We start from the raw sequence: 12,884 nt of genomic DNA, 5'->3' as shown, positions 1-12,884 counted from the left end.
TTTTGATATAGACAGTTTGTATGTTTATGGACAATAAAACGCTTTCCGACAAAAACATTAATTACCGAATCATTAGTGGCAATTAAAAAAGCCCAGGACAGAAATCGGAACGGCCAGAAAAACCGACGCCACTAATTAATTCGTCATTATTATATCCTCCGTACACAAAAACTAATTAATCGCATTAGCTTCGAGTTAAGCAATGGCCATATTTTTCCCCGATATCAGATTTTTAATTAGCTGTCAAATATACCAAATTGCGTTTGACGGTTAATTATGTTTATGAAATCGATACAGAGAGCCGAGTGCCGTATTAACTGCCTACAGTGTTATTTAAAAACGCAATTAATAATTAAATTTTGCAAGAAAATAAATAAGTTTCCTGAAAATTATGTTGGTTGAAACTCATTTAGTTTTTAATTAAGATTATGGCTATTTTTACTTGAACCCGACCACAATTTAATCTTTTTATTCGGCGAGCCCCTCCCGCTATTTTGATTACGGCCACTAATCTGCAGCACTACTCTCTCTGGTACTCTAAAAAACAAAAACACTCCAATTTCTTGCATCTTTCCGAAAGCTTTCTGGACTAACAACGACTGCTTTAAATTCATTTTGAACAAAAACTCGCTTTGTTCCTCCGGCTCTCGGTCGACAATCGATAAATTTGTCAAGTTCCTCAAAGGTTAATGCCGAAGCGTAATACACATGTTCGTTAATTAACGCCAAATGCAGGGTGCAGATTTAAAAAATTGACGGCTTTTGTTGTCTGACGGGAAAAGAAAACAAGACTAATTTTCATTTAGAACGTTCAAGCTCAAAAGCAAAATAAATCCACGCGTTTTTAACACGAGTTGCGAACAATAATTACAATTCTAAATTATTAAGTACAAGTATGTAGTTTTTTTGTTGCTCTCTACGTTCTACTCCTTCATTAAAATTATTTCACGCGGAAGTTTTAGATAAGTACATTTTAGTCGACTAGTGTGATTCTTAAATAATCCAGGAATTAACACACAAATCTCTTAAAAAAATAAAAAATAATGAGGATAATTAATGCTGTTAATTGCGTTTTTGCTGATTTTTAAAATCACACCTGAGCAATAAGCAGATGCTGTAATTGCATCATTGCATTTTTATGATGTTGATAACTGATTGTAAAATTCAAACAAAGCAAATACTTACTCGTATAATAGTAAACCATAGTGATAATATAAATAGTACTTTCAAAGGAATTATCATTACCTGATAGAAATGTCGGTAATAAGAATGATCCCGCCTCGTCGTCCTACCCCTTTTTTATTAATATAAATATCTACATTCATGTAAAAGTAGAATTATCATTCGTTATTCTGATTTACGTTTTCTGCATTGGATTATTTTGATAATTTAAAAACCAGTATACAATAACTTAAACTACAACAAAATCTTTCAAGAATAAAAAAAATTCTAATCGTATCTCCTTACGAAATCATTAAAATGCCATCAGCAAATCTGTATTAAAAAGAAATTTAGTAACATGTGTTTCAATGTAAAAAATGCATTACCACGCTTGTATTCTCATAAATAATTTATAAAAAAATACGCGTTAAAGCTAGAATAAGATTTAATTACTTGAAAGAGGAAATTTGCAAAACATTTGCTGTTCAATTTTTGGAAATTTCATTCCAGTCATCTACGAATTTATCAAAAACTTGAGTGGCGCCTTTTGGAGCACCGGTATATTGGTTCTGCTAAAATGTAAAAACTTCTGTTATTTCAACCCTTTGTAATAAAATTGAAAATATGCAATAATTTTGGTTGTGGTCTCATTTTCTCCTTCTTCTCCCTGCACAATTATCTCTGATCTCCAAATCCACTTTCTTCGCTTAAGAATGATGGAATAATTGACAGAAATGGGCTGGATTCGAAATCAGAGCCGTCCATGTTCCGTGTGCTCATTCGTGCCGTTGGCATTAGAATCGCAACAAAGCGTCCATCTATCCGTCAATTCTTTCGACTGTTGAGGAGGGTGTGGGAGTTTTAAGTCGTCGTTTAGGTCCCAGCATGGGGTCAGTCGGTCTTTACCAGTGGAACCCGGACCGTCACGGCAAGATGATTGATAATCACCTGGCCTAACCGCTGCTGACGTCACTTCATTAACTTCACGTAATGAAATACCGTGGTTTTACTAATTGAATGTCCATGTAAAGCATAATAGGATTCCCATATCAAGTTGATGCGGAAACTTGATTAAATTAATATTATCAGAGTAGAACATGCGGCCAACTATGCGCCGAGACGGCAGTACTAGTACTTCACCAGGAGAAAGAGAGACGAGCAAACTCTTTTTAATTAGAGGTTAACGAGCGATCGGGACACTTCTCTGGAGATGTACACGTCCAATATGACGGCAGTCCCGGAAAGTTGATAATCCATTTGCAACCACCATAGGTAAAGCGAGGGGAAAGCAAAGCAATAGGCTGGTGCTGCATCGTAATATCTTGAAGGATCTATCCCAAAATCTTGAGATGATCAAAATCGACTTTGGCAAAACGAGCTAGATTTGCTAATGATAAATCGAATCGGTAATTAAAAGGTGGTACATACATACTTATGTAGTTACATTTCATTCAAATTGGAAACACATTTTTGGTGATATTGCAAATTTTCTACCTTAAATAATGTTTCTCTGGAATTCACCAAGGGAGAAGAGATTTTATGAATAATACCTATTTGTTAGATCGAATCAAAGGCCATATTATTTCCATTAGGTACATACTCGTAGATGTAAAATGTACACTTTCTGATGCAGAGGTTTTAACTTTTCCCAAGTAAAGACACAACAAGGAGTCATAACTTAAACAAATTAACTAAAGTTGTTTATTGAAATTAAGACCAGATTCTTAAAACAGCTTTCAGGTGTAAAAGTGAGGTATAAAAAACAAATGGAATTGATCGTTAAAATTATCAAGTTCTCAAATCAGAGAATTTCGAAATAACTACTAATTTACTGATAGGTAAAATAAATTGATGTTCTAGCAATCAGGTAAAAAAGTATACTGATATTGATATTTTTATGCATATTCGCACGTGTTGCAGTTATTCTAATTGTTGAATAATTTTGTAACTAAGTTTCACTAAAATTGTCCCGTCAATCAAATTTGTGAGAATGTTTGAACTGCGTAATACTTTGAACAATGTAAAGGGCACAATCCAGTAGAACCCATTTTCATCAGTGTACTTTTTTCCTTGGATGGAGAATTTAAACGCGACATGAATCTATCCAAAGAGGAAAATCGCCTGTGCTTGGGCACTTGCCACTCTGCTTATTCTACACTTCTACAGTATTTATGAAAGAAACGCATATCAAGAATGCTGTGCCGCTCCACACTTTTATAGCCGAACTAAGCCGAGCCGTCAAATTCGGTAAAATGTCAAATTAAATCTTAACGTCATTTGTTGCGATTAGGGCGTTTTAGTTATTTTGCTAGTGCTTGTCTCCAGTTTTTCTGTATTGTAATTATCTTTCGTCTGACAACAGTTTTTAACAAGCCTAAAACTTTTTCTTGCATTAGTGTGAGTACCAAAACGCAAGTTTCGAAGTCGCGAAGAGATTTTATAATAGGAGCCCTGGAGTCAATAAACCGCAATGGTTTTAGGTTTAGGGCAAAATACGTTCGTAGTAGTATTAGTGAAACAATACCCTGTAGAAAATGGAGGGTGGGTTTATTCCATAAACGCTTGCATGGAGGAACAACAAAGTCTAAAAAAATCTCTCAACGTTATCACTTCAATCTGGTATACCTACAGCTTCCCCACCTATCAGAAAGTTGTTAGGAAAAAAACACTAGATTTCTCTATTTTTGGACATCTAAAAAATTAGGTTTTTTTTAAAGAAGCATGTATAGTTTGGAGGAACTTACAGAGAAAATAAGCAAGTGCTGCAACACTACAAACCAACCCTGCAGAATATTCTTACTGACCATCCTGTGCTCTTTGGACAGGCACCGAGTTAAATTTAATTCTTTAAGCATTCGTCATGTCATGTGTTTTAACGTTTAAAATTTAATGAAAAACCTATCATTATCATACTAAACTTAGGTAACCTATTTATTCTAATCTCAAAAATGCGAGTTTTCTATTCGGTAGCACAATATGCTATGGAGGGGCAAAAACCAAATGCATTCCGATTTCATAAACTACTAAAGTTTTATTTTCTTTTTTTATTAACACATGGATGACGTACCGATCGTGCAGAAATGCAATTATCGAATGAAATTTGATTCTTGATTATAGTTAAGTCAACAATGGGTACTTTTAGTTTCACTGTAATAAACTGCAATTCGTTCTTAAGTTTCTTATTTCCAGAAGCTCTGTGCTTCCTATTTCGTGAATATAATTAATAATGAAGAAAGTCGACTTTACAAATGCATAACAGAGGGTGGAGATCACGAAATCAGGAAGACCTACACCAGATTTAGATATTAAGATGTTTTTGGAAAAAAATCGAAGTTTATTTTGTGTCCACTCTTCGAATATTTTTCTAGCGCCACAGTGCTAACTATTTTTTTAACTAAATATTAAAGCAAGTAGGGTAACTTACGACAGAAACCACCACAGAAACTAATGAACCGATGAACGTAACATTGAATAATTAACCATTGTGGCAGGACATGATTTACAATGTTGTATCGAAGTAAAACACTATTTTAAGTAATTATAAGTGGAAATGAGAACCTAATAGAGATGGCGAACGTGGCATTCAACTAGGCGATAACACCGCTTTGGCTCCTAATTTAGTTATAAGCTTTTGTAAATCAGAATGTCAATCCTTCGTGCACGACTCCACCTCGTTTAGTTCAACGATTAAACATCTAGCACTCCTAGTCGAACGACTCCTTTATTTATGGCCAGGTTTAATGAAGCTATCAGCTAATAGTGAGCCAATGCAAATGAAGTCCATATCGCGCAACGGTCAATACGGATTGAAGGTGTGAAGGGCCGTGTTGTCGATTGAAAAGTTCCATCACCCGCACTGTTTTTATTGAACTGTATAATGAACTGGTCTTTCTTCAATTAGAATGTGATAGGTTTAGTAGGTTCCGATAGGTGGAAGAGCAGAGTCTCAGATGCAAGCCGCTCGGGGACAGGTTCGTGAGAAGTCCGTGTTCCCTGCAGATTGCCTTATCTTGTTTCTGTTGTGTTATTGCGACCCGTTTACTTATACGATGTTCTTTGTACTCTTTATAGGCGACACGTTCTACACTAATACATTATTGTGCGGAAGTACCGTAAAATATTTGACTTCTAATTAACCTGGGGAATCACTCCGGAGGACCTCTTTCAGGGAATCGTCGCAGTTCGAAAGGAAGTAATGGCGGTAGTATCGTACAGCGTACGTATACTCAACTGAAGTGAGGTCAAAAACAGAAAAAGAAAATATTTGTTGTGCTCTTACATTTCATTATTTAAGATTTGGGTTCGTTCTTGGACTAAAGTATTTATTTAAAAAAAATTTTGTATGTATCAATAGAATGTTGAACAAATTTATATATCTGGAATGTAGGTCTTTTTGAGCTTCGCCCAGTTGCCGAACTCGACTTCGTCTCGGTCTTCATCTCTGGGCTTAGCACAAAAAGACTCACTTCTACTCTTAACGCTATACTCGATGGCGCGTTCAAATGAAATCCTGGGCTGAGTAGGCGTTGGAAAAAGTAAACCGTTTAGAACAGTGTAAAGTTTGAATTTCCCGCAGTTTGACACGAATGACATTTGTGTATGTTTAATCGGGACATAATTGAACATGTTTGTTCTCAGCAAAGAGTGCCCTTAGATATTTGCTTCGAGAATAGGAATCGTTAAGTTATTCTCTTTTTAATGTAAAACATTGCAAAGAAGAAAAAAAAGAAAGATTTTTTAGGTTAGCTGTCAAAATGCTCCAATTAATTTATGCTTTAAAAAATTACAACAATTGACGGTTTCCAACGCCTTCTCAGCCCAGGATTTCATTTGAACGTGCGATACTATTAAAAAGCTCACAAACCGTTAAATGGCCGTTAAGATTGTGTGATTAATCTGGTGTCTAAGTGGCGACTTTTTGGATGATCATATTGGTACACAATAAATTATTTGACAGCTTTTTAAAGATTCTAGCCATATCATTGACTAAGTACATGCCAAATTGCGAATTTTAAAGTAACCCTCGTATTACGTAGATAAAAACGCAGAAAATACGACACCACCTGAAATTTTCCCGACGTTACCTAAGTCGCATGAATTTGTAGTTTCCAAGACAGATCCTCCGGATCCAATCCTGGAATCTGGCTTGCAGTTCAGCGGTCTCGCGAGGTCGGGTCATTATTTTTGTGCATCACTTTGCATGGTGCAGCTTCGTCGGCAATGGATGCATTCGGCATAACGATATGAACATTAAGTAGGGAACATATAGGCCGCATTCTCTATCCAATCTAAGCAGTGTCGAGTAAGTTTAATTAAAAATGTCGGCCGCACTAATCGCCGCCATAATTCCGCTAATGTAACGAGCAGCGGCGGCGGGGGTCGCGCAATCAGATACAGTTTTGTGTAATTTAATTATATTAGAAAGTCGGACCGTTCGGAGTATTCGCAGGGCGGTCAGCTAATTATAAGAGTGGCATGATAAGTGCGGGGGCCCCGGGGTGTGGACCCAGCAGCTGTTCTCGACCGGAGTTCCATATGTACGAGCCGTTCCAACAACCAGCCCGGTCTTGATTAGGCTTCTGCTTAATTAATAACCCCCCTATTCCTACGCGTTCTCATTTCCTTCGTTATTCTCGCGTGTCGAGAGATTGGACTTTCATTTACATTTCACCCTACGTAGAAAAAATAACGCGTAGATAATTCCGGTCGGCGCCGCGCCGGACCTGGACCCCACCCTCGCAACGCACCCCAACTTCGATGAATTACATGTCCAACTGGATATGCCACTTAGAAATATGTTTATGGGCGAGGGACTAATGAAATCCGTACGTGTAATGCTCGACTTCAACATCCAAGGTATGAAGAGGATTTATCGGGCGCCGCGACGCGCCCACGCCGAACTTTTCGAGCGGAAAGCCAGCTTTTTAAATGTTTCCAATAAACACCACTAAAAATAAGACGGAAATTATACGCCGGATTAGCCGAAAAAGAAGTGAATTGTAGTACATACCCTTGGTGGCGTCGGGACATGCACCAGTTGAGAAGTGTAAATCACGTACCTGAAACAAGAAACAACTGTTAAAATTGCAAACATCTAGGAGGATCATCAATTTAAAGCTTTCTTTCCCAGACTTGCAACAAGTCAGGTAAAATGCGGTTGGAAAAAGAACTGTTTCTATACAAGGGCCACGACGTCTCTGTTACAGAGATATTTTTCAAAAAATATTAAACGATATTTTCAATGAAGCCTGAATTTCGCAACCGCTTTCCGTTGTTATTGTCTGTAATCCGTAACGTAGTAAACTTCGTCCAGCGATAGATTGGGAGATTTTAAATTTTATTAAATTAACCCAACGCTACAAAATGCACTAGAATACATGAATTAGAGCATAATTTCAGGCCAAAAATGTTACTGCTTGAAGGATATATTTCAAATTTTACGTGCGCTAGGTACTACTTTCTCTACGTAGAATTTAGTGATTTTTATGTCAACCAATCTCTCGCTGGACAAACTATATCAACACTCTGCGACGTGAATATCATGTAAAAAGTGGACGTAATGCAAAATAAGTGATACCTGATATAAATAATAATAATAATTTAAGTGATAATATAATTTCAGATATTGTTGAACCAAATATACCTGACACTATAGCAAATATAAAACAAAAGTCTTTACATGGGAGATATTTTAAAGAGCTAGAACAGCCAGAAATTAATATTCAAGCTTCTCATGCATGGCTTAAAAAATCAAATATTCATCCTGAGACTGAGGGTTTTATATTTGCAATACAAGATCGTGTTATAAACACAAGAAATTATAAAAAACACATATGCGGTTTACAATCGATCATTGATAAATGTAGGATTTGCGGAACTGAAGGGGAAACCATTTCTTCATTGCACCGTTTTGGCTCAAAGCGAATATAAAAAACGTCATGATATATTCGCAAAAATTATACACATGAATTTAGCAGTTAAATTCAATTTATTAAAGGATACACAACCACATTACATTTATAAACCAGAAAGTTGTTTAGAAAATGACAATTACAAATTATATTTTGATCGGACAGTTTTAACTGACATTCACATTCAGCATAACAGACCAGACATTATTATTTTAAATAAACAACAAAAACAAGCATATCTTTTAGATATAGCTGTTCCAAATTCACACAATATAACACAGACATATAATACAAAAATTAATAAATATTTAGAACTCTCCGTTGCTATGAGAAATCTTTGGTGTTTAGAAAAAATTTCGATTTTACCATTTATAATTTCAGCAACAGGAATAGTACCCCAATCTCTTTTTAAAAATTTAAAAATTTTGGACTTAGAGAACACATTGGTGGTTGAAATTCAAAAAGGTATATTATTATACTCATGTCACATCGTGAGGAAATTCCTTAACATTGACACAGAACATAAAACACAAAAAAGTCAAAATGCGGAGGCGAGACGCCGCCGGTAATTATGTTGATAAGCACTGCACTATTACTTGATAGTATTATCCGTAATAGTGTATGTACTCCGGCAAAATTGCCGTGCCGCCGGGTGGAGGTGGGATACGATAATAGTTGGTAGCAATACCTGTAATGACGAAGTTCTGCCTGAACGCCGGTTAACTGCCGAGTCAGTACTTAAGACATAGTACTATCCATCCGGCCTAAATGCCGTATCACCGAGTGTGTGGAGGGTCAAACCATAATATTCACAAGTTGCAACAAAAGTCTCGCCAATTTAAGGAGACAAATGCAATTTTTTAATTGCAGTTTTCAAAAGGAACATCATCACATTTCTGAGTTTGGTACATCAAAAACAAGGTTTCGATGATATTATCGGTATCTCATTTCGTAATCTGGAGTAGGTGCTAGATTAAGGATAAAGGGTATACGCAGTATGAGATGGAATACTGTGGTTCAAAACTATCTTGCTTTTAAGAATATTTGTACCATTATACATTGGCTGTACTCTTATTTGCCAAAACAATTGTAGATCACTTAACTTTTACTACATAGATTCTAGTCTGTGCCGATCACCGTTCAGATCCAGGTTTCGTCATCTGTTATAACCTCGTCCAAGGTACATACTTTCCTCCAGTTTCGTTGCACCATTCGACGCGTCGTTGCTACTAAGCGACAATAAACTGTCCGAATGCCTAAAGTTTCACGTAAAATGTTGTCAATATCAATAGTTCTAACGTTTAAAGTACTTCTTACAATGCGATAGATTAGTCGATTGTCATCTTCTATTATTCTTTAATTGATAATTACGTTTTCCTCCCCAACAGTAGAAAGTGTAACTTGTAGAGATCTTTTGCAAATTGTTCCTTACGCCTAAAAGTAAAACCAAAGTGGATGGATATGTTTTAGGGTGAGGCAATTTTTAAAATCATAACCAACTTTAATTATTAAAGGTTACAGTTGCTGCAATGTCTATTTAGAAATGTTTTTCGTAATTTACAAATCATACAAATGCACCTGATACAATACATAGTTGTCAAAAATTTACTGTGCAGCATATGCAGTGTGGAAATTAAGTAACGCATGAATTCAGTAATTCCGTTGATACTAATTTTTTGGAAAACACCTCCAAGGGGTATAGCGATTTTAACTTCAGCAAATATTTTCAGCCTATTTTCAGTTTCTTATGTCATTTATTTTTCATATTATGACGTCATCGACTTTATTTTAAATAACATTCGGTTTTTTGAAATTCTGTATTCAAAACCTAACGTCTATTAGAAAATATGCAAATATGCGTATGAGTCACTAAAAACTGAGTATGTAATGTAAACAAAAACCTTACAATATTTTGCAGTCAACCCCAATTCCAGCCTCTTTTGGAAAATCCACTAAACTAGCATCAAAATTCAACAACATAGACATCGAGTTAAAGAGTAATGTAAATTAATGTCAATATTGTTGTTTGTGGTTGGCTAAATTACTGTTTAACTTAATAATTTGAGTACTGATTTAGAAATACAAACATATATTATACTTAGTTTCTGTTTTCATTGAAGTGAGCAACAAAATAAAATTGCACTTGGCTTGTATATACCTACTAATATCAGGCGATCAAATTAATTTGTAATCGAGTCATCCATGGATTCGAATCCGTATGTCTTTTGCAATTAATATGTCGAGATCTAACCTGTGTTGCAAGGTGTGTTTATTGGAGCGTGGAGTTCAAGTAACGACATACGATTTCGGATTCATAGACAAATTAATTTGATCGCTCTTTATTTGTAAGATGAAAAATTATGGTTTTGTTCTGGTTTCTTGTTTTTCAGTTTTCTTTCAATTTCTTTTTCTCCCTTCTTCTTAATTTTATTCCAAATGTCTGCTTATTATTCATTTGCTTTATCACAATACTATTGAAAATACTCGTAACTTTAGAACTGCGTTTTGATCATCCACAATTAAAAAATCCTCCAAATTGTAAGTGTTTTTTATTTCTTTCCTAACATTTGGGACATTATTTGTTTCACGTAAAAAGTAGTTAAGTTTGTAATACTGTAACTTTAAGCACAGTAAAGTGTTTCTATTATTCGTCTTTTATCAATTTCATGGTTCTTTGTTTTTTCTTATTTTTACGACTTGGTCTTTCAAATTTAACTTGTTCATGATCGAAAAAAGCTATTGTTAAGTGTTGAAATATCCGGTACGAATACCATAAGAGGTAAGTTTTAATTGCAAAGCAATTTACACAGGAAATGTAAATTAGTAGTACTTTGTTACACCAAATTTTATCTCTAATTGATCCGACGCAGCCTCTACTAATCCAATAGGAAGATTGTACTGTATTAGGCACAAATTCCATTGGTTTCTGTCATTATTGTAATCATATATACTGTGTATCTACGAATAAAATTTCAAGAACCTTGGTTTAGCGGTCTAATATTTTATTGGTCACTGCTTTCAGTTTACCAAACTGTCAAAGACTGGGAAGTCTTTGTAGAAAAGCAAACACTGAATTAAAAAGCTCCTTTTTATAAAAATAATAATCTTTATTAGTAACAGCATTGCAAGCAAGTGTGGTACTTGTGCCACTTGTGGTATTCCGTGCTCAAAGTACTGACAAGAAGCTTACAAAAAACTGTTTCATTCCTACCTCTTTGCCTCTTCCACTAGCACGAAAATCACTAAGAGCAACAATAATGAAGGCATCCACTTAATATCCATGCACCTCTTACTCCTCAAAGCTCGCTCGCTGCCTGATTTAAGAGGTGGCACATGTTGCGTGCAAATCAGGTCAATTTCGTGATGCTGAACGAACAGAAAAATACATAATCGTCTGTAATTTCGCAGGCCACCTCCTATTAAATCATCTCATAAATTCAGTACCGTATAACGCATGAACACACAGCGAGTATACCATGTAATATGAAGAGGTTGACCGTCTGCATGCCATCTTCCAGACGTAGCCACACGCGGAATATCTTGACTCTGTTTCCAAGGTCCTTGCCGAAATTGAAAATTTTACAAGGGTTGGCTGGGAAACAATTACAGCTAACCGCTAATAAATAAAGCAACCATTTATAGTAATGTTAATTTGTTTTTTATTAGTCGTAAATGTTTTACGAGTCTTTAACCACAAGGAGATTTTACAAAAAAAAGATGATTTAAGCACTCTAAATTATTACATATTACATAAATTATCTGATGCTAGACCAGGCAGTTATTAGACAAACGTAAAATATTGCTCATTCATTTATGATGAAGAGATGGCACCTGTATACAATTATGATTAGTCTGCTTCCTTGAACTGAAAAATTCAAAGTCGATGACCAATAATAATACCATTATCTAACCTAGCACTACATAAAATATGTATCTTATAGATTAACTCATAAATACTTATTAAGCATGCAGAAATAATCGTTAGAATAATTTCCATAATAATACTCACAGTAAACGAACTTCATTAACATTAATTCCATCAAATCCAATAAAATCGTATCAGTTCTCATTTCATCTTTTAACACTTAAATTACAAATTAAAGAGACGATACCTCATTTTTTTGGAAAAATGTAAAGCTGCTACCTGAGGTTTGATTTATGTTAATTATGTAATTAATTGTCGTAATCTAACACAAATCCATCGTGTAAAAAGACAGTGTAAAAACTACTTCAGACTCTGGTCCTCATTATATTTTCAGGATGTTGTAGCCAATTATGAGGAACAGACAAAAGATATAATCTATCTAAACTCCCTAATGACACTGCAGACGTCTAGTGATCAACAGAATAACGAATTTGAACATATTGAGATAATAAATTACAAAAAAAGTGGTAGTGCAACAAACAAAAATAAATAAAAATGAATGAGTCAATTTCAAAATTTTGCAAATAATTTTGGACATTTTTAATATTTCATATCACCAGTAGCAATAAAAGCAATAATAAAGTGGTTAAACATTTCACCTGTAAATTTACTTCCTAGCAATAGGTATGCAGTCACCTTGCAGGTATGCATGTTCAAATATTCAACATAATTTGTAATTTTAGTAGAGCGGCTTGTTTACAACGTGTTAGTTCATCCCATTTAATTATATCATGCTGTTGAGCATGTACATTTTCAGTATGCCTAATCTGATGGTCTTGACAAGATCACTGATCAACATTCTTCAGCTTAAATGCATTTCCTTAAACTAATTTAAGCATTGTAATCTTGTGTGGAAACACCATAATTTCAGAACATTGTGACGTGAA

General features: G+C 35.0%; 1 protein-coding gene across 3 annotated transcripts in view; it reads right to left on the bottom strand.

Annotated features, from left to right (window-relative positions):
• Nucleotides 1-12,884, bottom strand: part of LOC138130946 (LIM domain transcription factor LMO4.1) — a 249,212-nt gene that overhangs the window by 104,738 nt on the left and 131,590 nt on the right. Inside the window, exon 1 of one of the 3 annotated variants that reach the window (XM_069047672.1) lies at nucleotides 7,172-7,190. The exons of the other annotated variants lie outside the window; for them this stretch is intronic. The gene's annotated coding sequence lies outside the window, so the exon portion shown is untranslated. Of the gene's footprint in view, nucleotides 1-7,171; nucleotides 7,191-12,884 lie in introns of those variants that run through there. 3 annotated transcript variants of the gene reach the window in all.

Source organism: Tenebrio molitor, chromosome 5, assembly GCF_963966145.1.
Source record: "Tenebrio molitor chromosome 5, icTenMoli1.1, whole genome shotgun sequence".
NCBI classification, from domain to species: Eukaryota; Metazoa; Arthropoda; class Insecta; order Coleoptera; family Tenebrionidae; genus Tenebrio; species Tenebrio molitor.
The sequence above is the reverse complement of the archived record's forward strand: the minus strand, read 5'-3'. Positions and strand labels throughout refer to the sequence as shown.